The sequence below is a fragment of the Haemaphysalis longicornis genome, unplaced genomic scaffold (assembly GCF_048455015.1).
Source record: "Haemaphysalis longicornis isolate Haplotype H1 unplaced genomic scaffold, Haemaphysalis longicornis Haplotype H1 scaffold_3, whole genome shotgun sequence".
Classification (NCBI taxonomy): Eukaryota; Metazoa; Arthropoda; class Arachnida; order Ixodida; family Ixodidae; genus Haemaphysalis; species Haemaphysalis longicornis.
In genome coordinates this window covers 230,028,810-230,042,515 of record NW_027526335.1, presented here as the reverse complement: position 1 = coordinate 230,042,515, position 13,706 = coordinate 230,028,810, and positions in this window count along the sequence as shown.

Sequence of the window (13,706 nt, the reverse complement as noted above, 5' to 3'; positions counted from 1 at the left end):
TCCGGAATAGGTGGGAGCGATATTGAAAAATCTGGAAGGATGCCGTTATCACAAGTAAAAACAGACTTGAAGTGGTTGTTGAAGGCGGAACAAACTGTTTCTTCATTGCATGTTCTTTGGCCGCTTATCGTGAATGCGTCAATCGAGCGAGATGTTGGCGTGATCAGCCTCCAAAATTTCTCGGGTGATGTTTTGATAAAAGTTGGAAGCGATGTTTCGTGGTATCTTTCCTTGTCGCGCGCAATTTGCAGTTTTAGTTCGCCCGACAGGTTAGCTATCAGCGGTGTATAAGCAGCTTTATCATGAGATTTCGCTCTTTTGCTTTTTATTCGCTTAAGTTTTCGCTGTAAATGTAGCGTTTCTCTTGTAATCCAGGGGTTCCGGCATTCAGTTTTTTTAACGATTTTCGGTATGAAACGCTCCACGCATTCAAAGACAATATCTTTAAAAGTAAGCCACAGGTCATTCACACTGCTACCCGAGTGTTTAAAATCATCGTAATGAAAGTCAAGGATATCCAGAATGGATTCATCGTCAGCTCGGGAAAAATTCGGAAAGGAAGTTTTTGTACTGCAGCGATCAACACACATATCTAAAAAAGTTAGCAAAACTGCCCTGTGATCCGAAATACCGCTGGTAACTTCACATATTGCCGTGTTTTGGATTGAGCCACTCAAAAAGAATAAGTCCAAGATAGATTTTGAACCATTTAGTTCTCTAGTGTATTCTTTAACAACCTGCAGTAAATCGAACGAAAAAACAATATCTAGCATTTCGTGATTAGCATTGCTAGTAGAATGAGAAGAAAAATTATCCCAGTCAATATTAGGCAAGTTAAAATCTCCTGACAAGATGAGTTTGTCATGTGGCTTTATATTTTGCCGCAAGTAGGTTCTAAGCTTATCCAGAGCACTGTCAGAAGAGTTCGGGGGACGATAAACCGCACCTATAACGTAACGAACTTTACCTATATAGACTTTGCAAAATATGCCTTCAACTTCTAATATATCAGGCAATTGTTGCGGATGTAATGAGTTCTTGAAAAGTATCGCAACTCCTCCTCCTCTTCGGTCGCGGTCCTTGCGGAACACGTTATAGCCTTTTGGGACAAATTCGCTATCAAAAATTTCACTGCTTAACCACGTTTCAGTAAGTACGGCTACATCAGCATCGTGCGACAGTATGAGACCCTCAAGCTGGACTGATTTGTTGACAATGCTGCGGCAATTTACGTTTAAGATAATGAAAGGCGATTTCGTTTTGTTATGAAGTCATTCGGAATTTCCGGAAACCTTGTAACGCTTGCCTTTTTTTTCGTCCCATCTGTATATTTTCTTGTCAATGCTTAGCTTATCAAAAATCATTTTGACCTTACTACCAGCTTCTCTTTCTTCTGCAGAACTCTGCCAGAGCTTTTTCCGAATTTCCCGCACTTTCTTAGAAAAATCTTCCGAGACCGAAAACGGGGTTCCTTTTAATTTTGGACACGACTTCAAAATCTCTACCTTGTCACGATAATCTAGGAGCTTAATTATAACCGGGCGAGCATTCTCGTTCTTTTTGCCAAGTCTGTGGCACCTTTCGATACTGCTCACCGAGACTTTAAGCTTCTCTTCGAAAACATTCGTTTTTATCTTCTCGACAAGTTCTTCGGGTGTTTCAGACGGGTCTTCATCGATACCGTACAGAATCAAGTTATTTTTTCTACTCCTATTTTCTAAATCGTCAACCTTTCCCAAAAGATACGACACGTTTTTTTTCTAGTCTCACTACAGTATCCTTTAGCGCACACATTTCTGTTTTCAAAGCACTTATTGCAGACAGCTGAACTTCAAGGCCATTTAAGCGCTCTGTAACTGACGTGATATCTGCCTCAAGTTTCGTTTGCTTACTCAGAATTTCACTGATAGATGCTGTCATAGCAGTTTGACCAGAAAGAAGTTTAGCCAACATTTCCTTCTCGTCGGGGCCAGGGTTTGATTCAACGTCTCCGCAAATCAACAAGTTCTTAGCAAAAGTGCACACATCGAATTGTAAATTGAGAACACACAGTGGGCACGGCAGCAGAAACAAAAAGCGGTCATCGCTACGGTAACATTTGCCATAAGAATAGGGACTAACCTGCAGCATACAAAGAAAAGGATTGTTGAGCATCTTGCCCGTCGTGCTGCTGCCGAGCCCACTGGAGGGGATGGCTGTCGTGAGGCAATTTATACGGGCTGGTAGGACCACGTGGTAGTCCGTTCCTGAGGCAGGCGCCGGCGCAGAAGATACCGCAACCGGCACGATGAATTCCTCCGCTTCACACCGGTCGCAGGCCACTTGATAAGCCTCCGTTGATGCTCTGCAGTCGACAACGCTGGACGAAGGAAGCGGTAAAGGATCCAAAGCACAGCCGTGCTCCGAAGATTGCGACACAAAAAGTGAAGCAAGAACCTGCAGCATACAAAGAAAAGGATTGTTGAGCATCTTGCCCGTCGTGCTGCTGCCGAGCCCACTGGAGGGGATGGCTGTCGTGAGGCAATTTATACGGGCTGGTAGGACCACGTGGTAGTCCGTTCCTGAGGCAGGCGCCGGCGCAGAAGATACCGCAACCGGCACGATGAATTCCTCCGCTTCACACCGGTATCGGCCGGCCATATCGGCCTTGTTGAGCAACAGGGAATAATTTGTTGTTTTTAACAGTCATTCTCGTAAGGTTGCTGTTGACTCTGGCGTCCTTCAGGAATGAGTGATATGGCCCGGTTTATTTATTTTCTTCATTAACGACATAGTAAGTTATTATAATGCCAATATTAGACTTTATGCCGACGATTGTATTATTTGCTCAGAAATAGAATTCCCGAACGACCACGTTTTGTGAAGCGATTCGCTAAAGAAGGCTTTCTCTTGTTTCAAGGCTTGAGAAATGTCAATCACTTTTGAAAAAACAATAAACAGGAAAAAAGAAGCCGTGTATATGTTTATATGTTATAAGAAAACAAATGGTCTACAAATAATGTCATTCGTTTTGAGGCTGATTTCGACAAATACTTGGATAACGGTCAAAACCAGTCTTAAAGACGCGAACACGAGAAAGAGCAGACACACACACACACACACAAATACCTTGAGTTGTTGATAACAACCTTAACTGGACAAAACACAATGACATAGTAAGCTCCAAGGCTAACCAGAAAGTATTCTTTTTACGGAGGGCTTTGAGGCTTTCACCTTCATCCGTTCGCATCCTTGCATACAAATCGATAGTATTGCAAATACTTGATTATGCCGCTGTCATCCGGGATCCTTTCACGCAAGCTAACATTCATAAATGAGAGAGAAAGGCCAGTTCTCTTCATATAAGTGAAAGCTCGTTTATTGGAACTTCAATAATTCGAATTTATGTGTAGTTCTAATTGTGCGATTTGGTACTGCCAAGCTCCCATAGAAGCTCTATGTATAAAATAGTCCGTTGATGCGAACGTGATCGGTGGGCCCCCTCGCAGATGATTCGAACAACGCGCCCCCGCGCTGGAGGCTTGGTGCGTGGGGTACGGCCGCATTTTTCACGCAGACGACGCCTACACACGTCGGTGCGTCGCCCCCGGAACGGAGCAAAAAACGGAGAGAGAAGGTAAAATTGGGTGAAACCAATTCAAACCCGTAAAATGGACGCTTTCGAACACCTCTTCTTTGTGGACTACAACGGCATGAATGCACTAGTGCAGTGCTTTGTAGTGCGCTGACAGATGAGGGCACGATTTATTGATTCAGGAACGCAAAAACTGTCGCTGCCAGTGAAGATGAAGAGGGCGATAACTTGGCACCAGTGCGGCCGTACGCTCGAATGACGCGGTCGGATGGAACACCACCCCTTTCGTCTTCACAAAAAAAAAAAAGGCGGAAAGGAGGCCTTCCCCCCATATCCGCTACTTAGAGACAAAAGTGCTCGCCAGGTCAGGTGATAATGACTGGGTCTATCAAGAAATGAGTTATTGACACGTAGTACTGCTTCCCTATCGCCGTGTGTATGATTGTTATTCCTCACTTTCGTTTGTCCAAATTTTCCCTTATTCCAACTGAGACGGAGTCCCCCTGCGATTCGAATGAACGAGCTTTTACTGTATAACAGCTATAGACGAACCACGGTAACTGAATATTAGTAAGAGCAAGCTTACCTACACTAACCGAAGAAAGCCGTGTATATCACGTTTAAAATTAATGGGCATCGCCAGATAGATATTGGAAGAATGATTTCTTCTTCGTTAGGTTACACCACTAGAGAACGCCATGATCGTGCAACAATAACTCCGTTCCGTAACCGCAATAATTCAAATATTCTTTTTCCCTAAAACCGTGGAGGAGTTAAATAGTTTCAATCGCGATCAAGTCACAAAACAACGGTTAGCATTCTTTGCCGCTAGCCTGGACTAAAAAAGAAATAATTTTATTTGTATATTTGCGTTGTTTTCCTTTCCTAAAGCGCGAGTGATGTTTCATCTGAATGATTGAGTTCCGTTTGCTTACTTTTGTAAAACGTAAGTGATGATTCATTGTTTGCCTTGTGCTATACGGCTGGCTGCTTACTCTGTGAAATGCGAGTGATTGTTCCATCTGTTTGCCTCGTGTTAAATGCATATTTTTAATTTCTACCCACCAGCTAAAATACCTCCAGAGGATTGCAGTCTCCATAAATAAATATTGTTGCACGCAGCCGCGCGTGATACCAGCAACATACGATTTCAATATTGCATTTTAAATCCGGGCGCCAGCTCTCGAGTCGTTAGTGGTATTCGTGATATTCGTTCACGTAAATTTATCACGCAAATTTATCAGGTAAATTTGTCACGTAAATTTATCACGTAAATTTATCTCCCGGAAGTCATCGTGGCTTCCGGTTAAACAACTTCAAGTTCCCACGTATAGGGCTCCTGCGCTGGAGTTTGCGGACATGCAACGCCGCTCGTGTCAAACGCGCCTGGGCAGGGCAACAGCAGACGACCCTCGCCGCCCTCCATGTGTTTTCAATCACAAGACCAAGCGAAAGTTGGTTGTAATTATTTTAATCACGTTGTGGTACGTTTAAATGACTGCATGCTCTCGGCATGTAGTGCACTTAAAGTAGTTGCAGAGGCTAAACAAAATAATACCCGCCGCAACGAGTCGATTTATGGGCCGTTTTTTTTTTTTTCGAGCGAGCTGTAGTGACCGCAGCTGCGTAGGTGAGTACCACCAGGTCGGATGGTTCCTGACGATAATTATCGTTTGTTCTTCTTGCGTGCGGTCGACAAAGGAAGGTTTTCAAGTAGCACATACAGAACGTTGCTGAGCCTGAGGTAACTGTAAATGGTTGCTTCAGCGGAATCGTGCAACCGTACGCGAGAAGTGCAGTCAATTTAGCTGACGCGGCTGGCGTGGCACCGCCTTGAAAACGAGTGGAAAATTTTGCTATTTTCGCAAACTAAACAATCCTTGCTTAATATTTTACGCCACACGGTTTATGAATGACAGGGTAGACGTATTCTAGCGAGTAGGTGAGGCAATAGCCTCAAACAAACAAATAGCAATTAAAGTGCGTGAATCAAGCACCGAATCGCAAGTCCGTTGCCTGCACTGATGTGTGCTTGCATATTTATATAACATAACGCAGGCGCATACACGGTGCGGGGCCCAAATATTTACATACGATCGTCAAATGCTATCTTTTCATTTTTATAGTTTTATTGGTTTTGTTTTGTTTCTTTGGTTTTTGCTTTCTTCCTCTTTTTCGTCAATCATCTGCGTATCAAACCAGCGCAACGGCTCGGCTAACCTCGCTGGTCTTCATTAAAGTTTTTCGCTCTCTCTCTCTCTCACTGACTGTATTGGTTACCTTCTAGTGCACGGGTCACCGCTCACAATATGAACGCCGACACGCTAGTTTTGTGCTCAAATGGGGTTAGGCGGCTATACAAGAACAGGGAATTAATCGATTCCAGTTGCATTGTCTCCCATCTTCACACTTCGCCACATTATTGTCCAATATTAATGGCATTTCGCTGATTTTTTTTTTTTGCCTTCAAGCCACCCCCCCCCCCCCCCCTTTCTTTCCACCCGATCTGCCGTCCAGCTCTCCGCCGTATCGGCTTCATGCAACTCGGCCCTACACATGAAAACGTTGCCGACCCATATTTCAGTCTATTAAGTGCGAACTGGGAATGTATGATGCAGGAGTGTAATTGAGAACATCAAGGAAATGGAACGGCCACTCAGTTCGCCCAACCACATTGCTTTTCGCCCACTACCTTCGCAATCACGAACATATTTCACACTTCTGACGCTCGCTGCATGTTGTTACTGAGCCGCGGAAAAAACGGCAAGCTAGCGCTGCAATATGTATTCGTAACTATGACGCAAACCGGCAGCGTTTATTGAAAATGCACGCATAAGGGCACAGGTGCGCCAAAGCACGGCTAATCGGAGCGGACCAGCCTGCGGTCCGCGAGTCTCGCTGGCTTTTACGCACGATCATTGCCGATTGCGTTACTCTTCTTGCTTGATCAGCTGTTGTTGAAAAGTCCTTGTCACAAAGTGCATTAGTTTAAACAAGAAGCTTTCACTTCAAAGTCCACGTCATACGACCATCGATCGGTTAATCTGTGAGTGGCAGAGCGCCGTCACTGTCCCAGAAGTTTCGTCGGCGCTGCAAACGTATTTAGCGCTGCAAAGCTTTTTTTCCTAATGCCAAGTTGATCGCAGGACGACATCGGACGCGTCGGGGATGGGCTGGAGACCGTGTAGCAAAACAATCGGAAGAATCAAGCTCATTTTGCTTCTGTCAACACGGGATCCTATGGGACCGCTGCAGCTTTGCACTACCCAGAAGGTCTGCCCGGAAGCCGGTTTTGCAGTGCCCCCTGGGCAGCGCAGGAGCCCTATAGCCCAAGGACGCCCAACTCTGAATTCTGATGCACTGCCAAGAGTTCGGTGGGCGCTTTGAATTGCGTGTTCCCTGCAAAAAAGTATACAGCGACGTCCATACAACTCTCACATAAAAGGATTACCTCCCGGAAGATTTATTCTTCAAGGCTAGACTATACCACCCAGTTTCACGTAAAGGCGACTACTGAATAGACGGGGTGTGACTTGCGGTACGTCGTCCTCATCCTGTAGCCTCACTCCTTCGCCTCCCCAGGTATTGCGATTTTCCGTAGAACGCCAGTGTTTCCATCCAGTTGCACGTAGTCTCCTGAAACAGAGAAAGAAAGTTTCCAGGCAATTGTTGAAAATGTTAAAAGGAAACTTATTTATTTATTTTAGCCAACGGAATCCACAAACAAAGCGCTGCTGTCCGGCCGCTGCGATACAGTGTGACGATGGTGCGACTATGCTGCGATGATACTGCACCAGCTCGTTAATTGGATCCCTAAGGGCTCGCTATTTCCGTCGGAATTAATGAGAGTTCTAACTAATAAAATTGCGCAATAACAGCAGCACACTGCAATTGGGGAGCCGTGCAGCATGTCAAAACTTTGAGTCTTGAAAAAAGCCCGCGATTGCGGGCTGCCATTTGTACCGAAAGGCAATAAGCAGCATCCTTTTTCCAGCAAACGAATGCACCGAGAAGTGTCATGTTCGACTCCTTGAAAACTGAAGAGACGAGCAAAATTCCACCCGGCCGTGACGTCTGAGCCCTCAACATGCTTCGTCCTCGTCCTCATTGCCGTCAGTAGCAGCGACAAGTTCTGCGTGTCTGAGCTGTGCTTGGATGTCCTCATCTGTGAGCGCAGCACACACATCCCTGTACTGGCGTCCCCATTGACCGAGCTTGCTCTATAGAATTCGTTTTCCGAATCGCCCCCATTAAAACTTTAGCCTGGTTTTACCCTATTTTGCCTTACACGTTAAACGCAGCCTTGTGTGTAGGCATGGGTGGGTTTCTCCGGCTGTGTGCCAGGCGCCAAGGCGCCGGCGCCATGTAGCGTATTTCGAATTATCCGTGGCCCAACTTACTCAAGTTCGAATTGACGAGCTTCTTTATACGTGGACTTCTAAGGAGCCTGCCTGACCCAACTGTACAGGTGTAATTATTCCTCCTTCTCCTCCTGCTTCTCCTAATCATCATCATCATCGCCCTAATCAATCAATCAATCAATCAATCAATCATGTTTATTTACGTGCCCAGGAACAGCCAGAGGCCTGAGTGCTGGCGCACGGGTAGTTACATGAAAACAAAATACAAGAAACATATAGCAAGAAACAAACAAGCGACAAGACACACAAATTGAAGTAGTGAAAATGACAAATACAGCACAGGCGGAGCCTGGGTACAGGTAAAAAATAAAAAAAGAAGATGCCTATATTGCTCTGCCTGTCGTAAAGGCCACACGACCGGCAGAGCAACAAAGTTTGACAGTAATACAACAAAAACAACGGAGTGTAGAGACAAATGATAATACGAACAAATGACAGTAAACAGTTTCAAAAATAGGCAACTATCAGTTGGATAGACACAACCGCAGAGAAACCAAATTCCAGAAAAAAAAAGAGCGACAGACATATCATAGGTGTTTAACATACTGTATTCAACAGCGCTGTACGGTAAATTGTAAAGGATTTCTGAAAGATGTCAAGGCGTTCAAAGAAGCGGTTGTAACAAGTCTGTATTCTGCGCACAGGAGAATGACTGGAGTTGCGCGCAGCGGTCAAGAACGGGCGATGCGACCTGGTGGGCTTTTGTGATACACTAAACTCTAAACAGTTAAGCAGGTCTTCGCAAGAAAGGTCGCCATGAACAATTTTGTGAAGAAATATAAGGTCTGCACGCATACGTCTGCAGTTCAAGGAAGGGATGGAAGGGACTATGGGTAAGTCAGAATCAGGATGAAAACTGTGATTGTGATGACGGTGCTTAAATATGGATAAAAACTTCTTCTGCACACGTTCTATTAATTCACTACTAGATTTGGAGATGCCGTTCCAGGCAACAGAAGCATATTCTAACTGTGGTATACATAGTGCATTGTATAGCATTAGAAATGGATCTGGAGAAGAGAATTCCTTTGTAATCCGACACACATTTCCAAGGCTTCGGAGTGCTCGCCGGGTGATGAGCCTAATATGAGGAGAAAAAGAGAGGGTACTGTCGAAAAGCACCCCTAGGTCCCTAATCTCATCAACCCTTTGCAGAGGAGCTCCCTCAATACTGTAGTAAAACAGCATACGGTGGGTTTTCCGGCTGTAGGTGACAACCTTTGTTTTAGTGGGGTTTAAAATTCGGCAGTTTTTCCTGCACCAGACCGATAATTCCGACACATCCCTCTGCAAGGCACAGCAGTCCTGAATACCGCTAATGTGCCTAAATAGTTTGACATCATCAGCATAGAGAAGAAAAGAAGAGTTTGTTAACACTGTTGAAACATCATTGATAAAGACAGAAAACAATAAGGGACCCAGCACGGAACCCTGGGGTACACCACTTGTTGCAGGGTAAACACTAGACTTTTTGTAGTTAACATCTACATAAAAGGACCGGTCAAGGAGATAGTTGGACAACAAGGCAACAAGGCTTGCGTCTACACCGGACTTAGCAAGCTTGTTAAGTCCGGTGTAGACGCAAGCCTTCTTGCCTTGTTGTCCAACTATCTCCTTGTCCAACTAATAATAATCAATCAATCAATCAATCAATCAACCTTTATTTTCGGTGCCCAGGAACAACCCTAGGGTCTCGGTACTGGTACACCATACAAAAAAAAACAACACTACAATTAAGACAAGACAACACACAAAAACTATATGTATGACATAAGCAATAAAGTAAAAATAGTTACAGAAATCTTAGAAAGCAAAAAAGGAAAAAAAAAGAACAGAAAGTCAAAAAAGAAAAGGCAGGCTTAGTGTTGCAAGCCATGCCACTCGGCCAGCGAAACGTTCAGTAGATGTGAAAAATAGGAACTATACAAGCAAATATTGAATCAACATGACATAGAGTATACGTATATAACCAAGGTTTTCTAACAACATATTAGGAAGTTGCAACAAAAAAAGGGGGGAAAAGCTTCAGCATTACCAACACTGACACTAAAACGTACAAATATTCAAGCAACACAAAACAAGAAAAAGTGAAAAGCAAGCAAGAACAGTTTGCACATAATACACAGGGTACATAAATTTGGAATGACATAAAGGACTTAAGCTACAACAGTTTTCAACTCATTAGAGAACAAAGTAAAGGAGCTCTGGAATATATCAAGCCGAACGGAATATTCATTATATGCACATTGTATTCGGCAGATGGACGAGCGTCGGCTATAATAATAATAATAATAATAATAATAATAATCAATAAATCAATCAACCTTTATTTTCAGTGCCCAGGAACAACTCTAAGGTCTTGGTGGTGGCACACCATATACAACATATTATTAAAAGAAACGTAAGTCAGCACGGCACAACACACAAAATCCCCGAATAGACAGAAAAGCAAAAAAAAAAAAAAACAGCGTTGCAAGCTATGGCACTCGGCCAGCGAAACTTTCAAGGCACTTGAGAAAAGGAAATATACAACAAAATACACAGTGCACATGATGGAGACAGAGTGTACATATAAAACGAGAGTTTTTATTTTTGAAAAGACACACTGCAATAAAGTATTAGCCTAAAACGAGCGATGCCTTTGCGATGTCCCATCTTGTCGAGACACACAGCAAACAGAGCAACAAGTTTGACAGAACAATAGCGAAAAAAAAATAATGGCAGGAGTATAGACATAAATGATCAGACCAACAAATCGCAGAGATAATAAGAATGATGAATGAAACAACCAATTAATTGTTTATTAGTGTGTCAAGGAACGATGTGCTGGTGCGGAAACAAAGAAAAGTGCATATCTCAGAAAAATATAGAAAATAGCATTGTATAGTCTGAACGAGAATGAGACACTTCGAGATACACACACGCCGACAAACGTACATGACACGAGCACATATGCAAACAAGGCATTGCAATCAGTGCATCGCAAAAAGACACTGCTGACTGCTATGGAGACTACAAGTGTAATACAACAAGGCATGACTAAAACTCTGTACACTGAAACATTTAAACCCGAAAAAGATATTAGCTAAAGATCACGCCACAATGAAGGCATAAAACTTAGATACACAATGGAATATCGAAACAATTAGCATACATACATAGTTAACCGACCCCGGCAGCATAAAGTGTGTGAATGGACGTTACATACTAGGGCAAGCAAACTACTCCTGGTTTGTCAAGCGACGCAGTTTCTTACAAAAAGCTGGAAAGGGACGATGGAATGCGTCCAAACTTTCTGCGTGCATATTGTATAGGTGCTGAATGCGTCTCACGGGACACTTGAAACGGTCTAGGTCTAGGTGCCCTGGTGTTGCCTGTCGGGGTTCTCAAATTTATGGCACCCAGCAACTCTGTACAATCAATGAGGCTGTGGACCAGTTTGTACAAGAATAAAAGGTCAGCCTTGGCCCTCCGACTGTGTCATGGGTCCATTACAAGCAAGCTGGCGTCATCAACACCAGGATCATCTTTAGCCTTCGCAGTAGCGTACCTAGCGCGTTGGACCGACACGTTGCATTCCAGACCACGGATGCGTATTCCAATAGAGGGCGACACATTGAGGTATAGAGCTGAAGAAATGTGTCTGGATAGTTGAATTCTCTGGAGACACGACATGTTGCACCTAGTGTTCGCAAAGCACGACGGGTAATCTCATTAGAATGGGCTGTAAATGTGAGCTTAGAGTCAAACAAAACTCCCAAGTCTCTGATTTGGCATACCCGATTCAGATCTTCTTCACTTATGCGATAGGTGAAATTGATATTAAGGAAAAATTGATATGAAATTGAAATTGATAATAATAATCAATCAATCAATCAACCAATCAATCAATCATGTTTATTTACGTGCCCAGGAACAGCCAGAGGCCTGAGTGCTGGCGCAGGGATAGTTACATGAAAACAAAATACAAGAAACATATTGGAAGAAACAAACAAGCGACAAGACACACACAAATTGAAGTAGCGAAAATTACAGAAAGAAGGTACAGGCGGAGCCTGGGTACAGGTAAAAAAGAAAAAGAAGATGCCTTTGTGGCTCAGCTTATTGTAATGAATACACAACAAGCAGAGAACAAAGTTTAACAGTAAGACGACAAAAACAATGACAAGAGTATAGAGACAAATGATAAGACAAGCATGATAAGTAAACAGTTTCAAAAACAGGCAACCATATTGGTTAAACAGAACCACAGAGAAACCAAATTTCAGCAATAAAAAAAAAGAAAAACGAACGACAGAGATATCATAGATGTTTAACATACTGTGTTCAACAGCGCAGTACGGTAAATTGTAAAGGAGCTTTGAAAGATGTCAAGGCGTTCAGAGAAGCGGTTGTAGCAATTTTGTATTCTGCGCACAGGAGAATGATTGGAGTTGCGCGCAGCGGTCAAGAAAGGGCGAGGCGACCTGGTGGGCCTCCGTGGAACACTAAACTCTAAACAGTTAAGCAGGTCTGCGCAAGAAAGGTCACCATGAACAATTTTGTGAAGAAATGTAAGGTCTGCACGCATACGTCTGCAGGTCAACGAAGGAATGGAAGTAACTATGGGTAAGTCAGAATCAGGACCCGGACTGTGATTGTGATGACGGTGCTTAAATATGGATAAAAACTTCTTCTGCACACGTTCTATTAATTCATTACTAGATTTGGAGATGCCGTTCCAGGCAACAGAAGCATATTCTAACTGGGGGATACATATTGCATTGTATAGCATTAGAAATGGATCTGGAGAAGAGAATTCCTTTGTAATCCGACATACATTTCCAAGACTTCGGAGCGCTCGCCGGGTGATGAGCCTAATATGAGAAGAAAAAGAGAGGGTACTGTCGAAAAGAACCCCGAGGTCCCTAATCTCCTCAACCCTTTGCAAAGGAGCTCCCGCTATACTGTAGGAAAACAGTAGACGATGGGTTTTCCGGCTGTACGTGACAACCTTTGTTTTAGCTGGATTTAAAATTAGACAGTTTTTGCTGCACCAGACCGATAATTCCGACACATCCCTCTGCAAGGCACAGCAGTCCTGAAAACTGCTAATGTGCCTAAATAGTTTGACATCATCAGCATAGAGAAGAAATGAAGATTTTGTTAACACTGTTGACACATCATTGACAAAGATAGAAAACAATAGTGGACCCAGCACAGAACCCTGAGGTACACCACTCGTTGCAGTGTAAACACTACACCTTTTGAAGTTTACATCGAAGTAAAAGGACCGGTCAAGGAAATAGTTGGACAACAAGGCAACAAGACTTGCATCAACACCGGACATAGTAAGCTTGTTAATTAATAATTTATGGTTCACTACATCAAACGCCTTACTGAGGTCAAAATAAATAACATCCAACTGGCCGTTTTCACAAACTGCAGCCGAAGCCTGAGTCATGAAGCTTGCAAGATTTGTAACCGTCGATCGACCCGAGAAAAAGCCGTGCTGATTTGGTATCACAACGTTCTTGACGCAGGCAGCAAGAACGTTGTGCAGAGCTGACTCAGAGTTTTGAGGCGACACAAAGGAGTGAGATTGGGCGATAGTTGGTAACGGCTGACTTATCACCAGACTTACATATTAGAAAAATTCGAGCAATTTTCCATGCACGAGGAAATTTGCCGAAAAGCAAACAGTTATTATAAATGGAAGTTAAGACAGGCAC